Source organism: Limulus polyphemus, unplaced genomic scaffold, assembly GCF_000517525.1.
Source record: "Limulus polyphemus unplaced genomic scaffold, Limulus_polyphemus-2.1.2 Scaffold848, whole genome shotgun sequence".
Lineage (NCBI taxonomy): Eukaryota > Metazoa > Arthropoda > Merostomata > Xiphosura > Limulidae > Limulus > Limulus polyphemus.
Window position 1 is genome coordinate 11,129 of NW_013666458.1, and position 6,172 is coordinate 17,300.

The window sequence follows — 6,172 nt, forward strand, 5'->3', positions numbered from 1 at the left end:
AATTGGAAACTTCTAAACTTACAGCTTATGAGTCTTCTTTAACTTCAGCTCCTTGTAAATCGTCTTCTTAACATGTCGGTTTTATTACAATGTGCCTGAAGATTCTGGATTTTAGCCGTTACATAGCATATGCTATTAGTTAAAATATTTGGTTAAACATAAAACGTTCAATAATGATTCTTTGTTCAAAAAACCAAGGCTATATTTATGTAGAACAAAGGCATCAAAGTTTATTGGAGCTGTATTGGGAGATTTGACAGATACGTAGTCGAGTGTATTTGCTGTGATTTCAGTTTAATTCGTCTTTTGAGAATAGCCATTGATTTTGAAGTGTAATTAGAAGCTGCTAAACTTACAGCTTATGGTCGTATTTTAAATTCCACTTTTTGTATAATGTTAAAGCACAAGTAGAAGAACGTGTATTCATGAATGATGGAAACAATGTCGTTTCTCGCATGGAATAGAAACCTTAGAGCTTGATTTTATTCTCCTTATCTAAAAACATAAAAATTATCAGTCCTGTTCTCTTGGGTTAAGTATCAAATGCAGTTCTATCAATACATTTTCATTACAGAAAATATGTTTAGGAAATAAATTAAACAAGAGGGGGAATGGCGTATCGGATAACGCGTACGACTACTAAACAGAAGACTCCAGGTTAGAATCGTGGTTGTTTTAGATAAACGATAAAAGGAGTTATTTTATATCTATATTTTGGAGAAAGAAACTTTTTAGCTATATTTCTGTAACCCTGAAAGAGAAGCAAGTAAAAAATATATATCACTTTTGAGGAGGATAATTTAAGACATAATTGAAAATAAAATAGTTCCGCACAGTTTTAATTTCTTTTCAAGACTCTTCTCATTCTGCTATTGCATCTCCAACTAGACGAGAACACAAATATTGTTTTCACACTATTTGTTTCTATCATGCATTCAAGTTTTTGTTATCATAATTTGTTTTCGTGTTTACAATTGGCTTCATATTTGTTGCCATTTTTTTCTATATTTGCCTAATAGGCGGAGTTAAAAGATTTCATAATCTTCCAGTATCCATACGATTCATACGTATTGTGTGACATTTTAGTTAAGAAACTACTTTTTCTTTATTATTTAAAAAAGAAAATTAGGGTAATTCATAGTCAGTTTCTTATCATAAAATTTTCAATATATTATTGTTTGAATGTTGCATGAAATCTTCTTCAGAAGTACTTAGCTAGTTTTCTGTTTCTCATAAACTCATTTCGACAGTCTTTATAAAGGCTTCTTTATTGAACAGTCTGACAGAGCACAGGATGAGTTAAGAGGCTTCGATATTTTATGTAATTGAACACAATTATCCGATCGATCGTAGAACATGTGTCCAATATTTCTGAGGTATAGGTATGGCTTTAGCGAGCGTTAAGTCCCAGGCACCAGCAGACCTAATCATATCACACAGTCCACTGACAGTTATTGCACGCTAGAAGTAGAGCTTATAATGACTAGCCCCTCCCAAAGATATTCTTTTTTATTATTATTATGGCTCAGATTAGGTGATAAACTGTTCTTTTAAGGGAGTAAACATCAAATACTTTGTTGCACATTTGCGAGAATTTCAAATATTATTACAATTTTTATTTTTAACTATTAAACTAGCGAAAGGTCACTGAAAGCGTAAGGGCCCCAGTAGGCGCCTGAGTTATGCTTCCAGGAGACGATGTAGTTTAATTAATTTTATACAGGTAAATAAGGATCTCGTTGTTTAATTTTATATTAAATGAGTTTGTTCACATATATATATTTGTGTTTTAAATTGGCCCACAAGTATAAGTTCGTATAATTATAATATATATGTTTCTTAAAGTTATGAATAATAACATATATTTTATGTACTGTGTCCGTAGGAGGAGGAGTTATTTGCACACTTCTCGCTCAAAATACTTAGATGGGGAATTTTACAAGTGCAATAATAATATATGACATTTATATATCTATATATATATATAACTTCTAATTAATGACAATTTCCATAACACAAAATAAATATCACTAGAAGGATATTATTTTACTATATTTATCATCAAAAGTAAAATTTCAAATATTTTCTCTCTTTTGGTTAAAGCATTAGTTTAGTGGCGCCATCCGTTGGGTGGGTGTATTTGGAAAGAATACTAAAACTTATGGAATATGAATTGTGATGTACTCGCATGAGACTTCCAAATTATTAATAGAGCACTGTGCCTCAAGGAAACTCTAGTTATACTTATATTCAAGTCTAAACTAAATTTCTAAATAGGTATAAAAACTCTACAACTTGGTGTGTTGGCCTAATTGGATTTTGCCCAATCAACTCTGAAACGGATAATAAAAAAAGAAAAAAAATCAGATAAAGTATTTATCGTCATTAACATTTTTTTTGGAATTTACTTTGTTTTCACTTCCAAACTTTATTTGAAGATGACATCATAAATATTATCCATGATTAGAGTAATTTGGCTATAGCTATAAAACGTTGAAAATATTTTCTTACAGTGATTTAGAAAAATACACGGTGCGTATAAGTAATTTATCTGTTTTTAAAGAGCATAGAGCCTCATATAATAGCCACATGTAGTAGTTGTAACTTAGCTTAGGTGATCGAAGAACACCGCAAGGTTACAACTGTAATCATCGTGCCTGTATATGTAACAGTACAAGAGAAAGTAAGTGTATCCTGGCTACATGCTGTATACTAATATTAACTGTTTGGCATGTGACGCATGCGCAGTGTCAGTTTTAGAGTCTTATTACAGACAAAAACGTTTCCCATTGATCATATTATTCCATTGAGGTATCTTTAATCCTAGTATGTAAATCATATTGCCATAGGTTAGTGCGTGTCACTTTCAAGAGGAATGAATGACTTGTTGATAAGTCGTGGTAATAACCCGTAGCGGTTTTTATAACAAATCTAACTTACCTTCTAATATCTCTACATTTGAATAGCGAAATGATACAGGAATATAACATGTTTATTACCACCTTACAAACTGCGTTGGTGAAGTTTCTTTTCTTATATATTTTGAAACTGCATATTATTTAATACGTCCTTTAATCAGTCAGTTGTCAAAAAAAAAATGTGTATTGAGACAAAAACATAAACACCCTCACACACCCAAACATTCTCACCCTCATAGATAACACACAGCATACACCTAAACACAATGAACACACATACACATTGATTTCACGTACACAGATAGATACATAATGAGAAGTAATGAACATCACTATGAAAATAATAATGACGAGTTTTCGAAGCATAACAGTTATGGGTAACAAAGCATTTAATCTTCTGATTGCTGATTAGATGCGCAACTACCTTTCTTCCCCCTAAAATTATTAATCAGTTTATAAGTGTTGTGAAGGAAAGGCAAGCCAGATCTTGTGTTGGCAGATTTTTAGAAGTATTTTCAAGAAATTGAAAACGTTCACATGGATCATTTGTGTTCAGATTCATTGTAAAAAACAGTTTTGTTCCTTATATTATTGAGTAGAAATTATGTTTATTCATAGTAGAGTTTTATTTCGGATGTTTCTTCGTTATTTGAAGAATGCATATGATTTTTGTCATACGTCATATCCAAAATGTTTATCATCAAAAGAAACATCAAATATGGGGTGTTAGTGGAGTTTCACTTCTATTTTATTAGCCTTAAGAGGGTTTCGTACTTATTTAATGACTTTTATTTAGGCTATTGGTCAGTCAGAAATAAAGAAGGGGCGTGCATATATTATTTTCAGACGGCCCCTAATTAAGCGTTAGCTATTAAAACAACTCTGATATATATATATATATATAACGTATTTTCATTTGTCCGACACAGATGCTAGATTCTTCCTTACAGACGGCTTATACAGTTTAATATCTTGGGCCTCAACAAAATTGGACGATTCTCACGTGGAATGTTTGAAATAAGGACAGAAGCCGTGAGGCATGAATTCACCCTATCGACCTTTCACCTTTGTTCAACCTCTTTGGTGCCTTTAGTTTCTTTCTGCTTATTCCACTTATTTCTATCTTGAACCTCAGCTCCTATTTGTTTCGAGGCGGTAAAACGTATCCGCCTTCAAAATATATATATATATATATCTCAAGGTCAAACAGATGCTCAACAAATTGAGGAAAATTGCAAGGGGTTGTGACTTCACTATCCTTTCATGTATCGCCAATTACAAGGTTATTCCGTGTTCAGGAGTCAACACCCGTATGAGTCTTTTTGATTCATAATCTCTAGATTTTTTAACTGATGATCTGAGAAGAAAAATGCATCATGACTTCTAACATGATTGCTTGGAGACCTGAAATATATCCGCTATTATAAGTATTTCATATCCTGAATAAACCGACTGAGACTAACAGGTCAAGCGCCATCTATCACTGTAAGCACAATTAAATTGTTAAACTCTTTTTAAACTGAATGAATCTCTTGACCCTCGAACTAGAATGGCTAAAAAGTAGGAGTTTTCTGAGAAAAGACCGCCATTTTTTGTTATTAGTTGTATAGCTGAACAGTCATTAAATGTACGTGTTGTCATGCGTGATATATATAGATTTATAGTATCCGTTTACTAGAGAAAGCTTACAAAGAAACTGATTTAGATTTAGTGTATATATATGAATTACTAATAGCAATTCAGGAATGATCGAAGACTTTCTTTAGGTCACTACTGACACTAGTATACTCTAGAAATGTAGACAGTTTATTAAATACCCAACACACCGTTACATACTTAGATCTGTGTATATAGAAAGTAATCATGCAGATTTCTGATACTTGACTCTGGGTATACAGACAATCTGCCATATTTCTCATGAGTATAGATTGCTATTAAAATTTCTACCAGTTGACTTTTGGATATATAGTTTGTTAGTCAAATAAATATGGATATGCAAACAGTTTGTCGGGTTTATGATAATTGACTTTGGGTATACAAACAGTTTGTCGGGTTTATGATAATTGACTCTGGGTATACAAACAGTTTGTCGGGTTTATGATAATTGATTCTGGGTATACAAACAGTTTGTCGTGTTTTTAATATACTTGACTGGGTATACCGACAGTTTATTGGGTTTCTGATACTATACACTGAATATACAGACATTTGTAGAGGTTCTGATGCTTAAAACTCAGTATATAGACACTTTATGGGGTTTCTGGTACTTAACTCTAGGTATAGACACTTTATCGAGTTTCTGGTACTTGACTCATTGATAGTTTAACAGATACTCTGTTCTTGAATCTGGACAAATAAGAGTCGGATACTAAGTTTCAGGTAAATAGAGAACTCTTATACGTTTAGGTTAGTTAATAGTGTGTAGTATTTCGTTTCTTTCTCCATTCTAAATCACTATTTGTTAAAACTAGAAATAAAACACGACCTATTAATCCAGAAAACATGATTTGTTTTATTTAAGCCAACGTTTCGCAATTACAGGTTCATCGGGGCAAACAAGACACTTCCCAGCGTATTTTGACTTATATAAAATATTTCAAAATAATTCGAGTCTACGCAGTAAGCTGTACTTCACCCGATAATATATATAAACAAATAGAAAGATATTTCCCTTTCTAACAAAGAATAGAACTTTCTAGTTTGCGCTACAAACTGTAAACTCGTATAATAAATTACTATTTATTACCCCATCAAAGTTAATTTGTTGGTTAGTTGTTGTTAAACACAAAGCTACTCAATGGGTTATCTGTGCTCTGCCCACCGTGGGGTATCGAAACTTGATTTTTTAGCGTCATAAGCGAGCTTCTGCGGAGCCAAATTTATTTCATCAAACATCATAAAGGGAAGAAAGCGGCATTTTGTTAATATCAGTCCAGTGTATATGTATCTATAAGCTACTGTATCAATTTTAATATAATAATATATAATTTGAAGTATGATTTGAAACTTATATACTTAATAATTTTCACTCTACAGTAATGACACCAAACAAATCGCAAAAATTTGAAAACCAATAATTGTTTTCACAACTTTTTATATACGAATTAGATTTAAGTCCTAATGATTCATAACGCTTACATTCTCGTAATACAATAGTTACGTTGTGGCTCTTACCAATAGATTCCAAATTTGTCTCTAAAGCATCTTACTACTTTGCTTGCTCATAAAGAAAATAAGATTATGGTTTCAAGTAT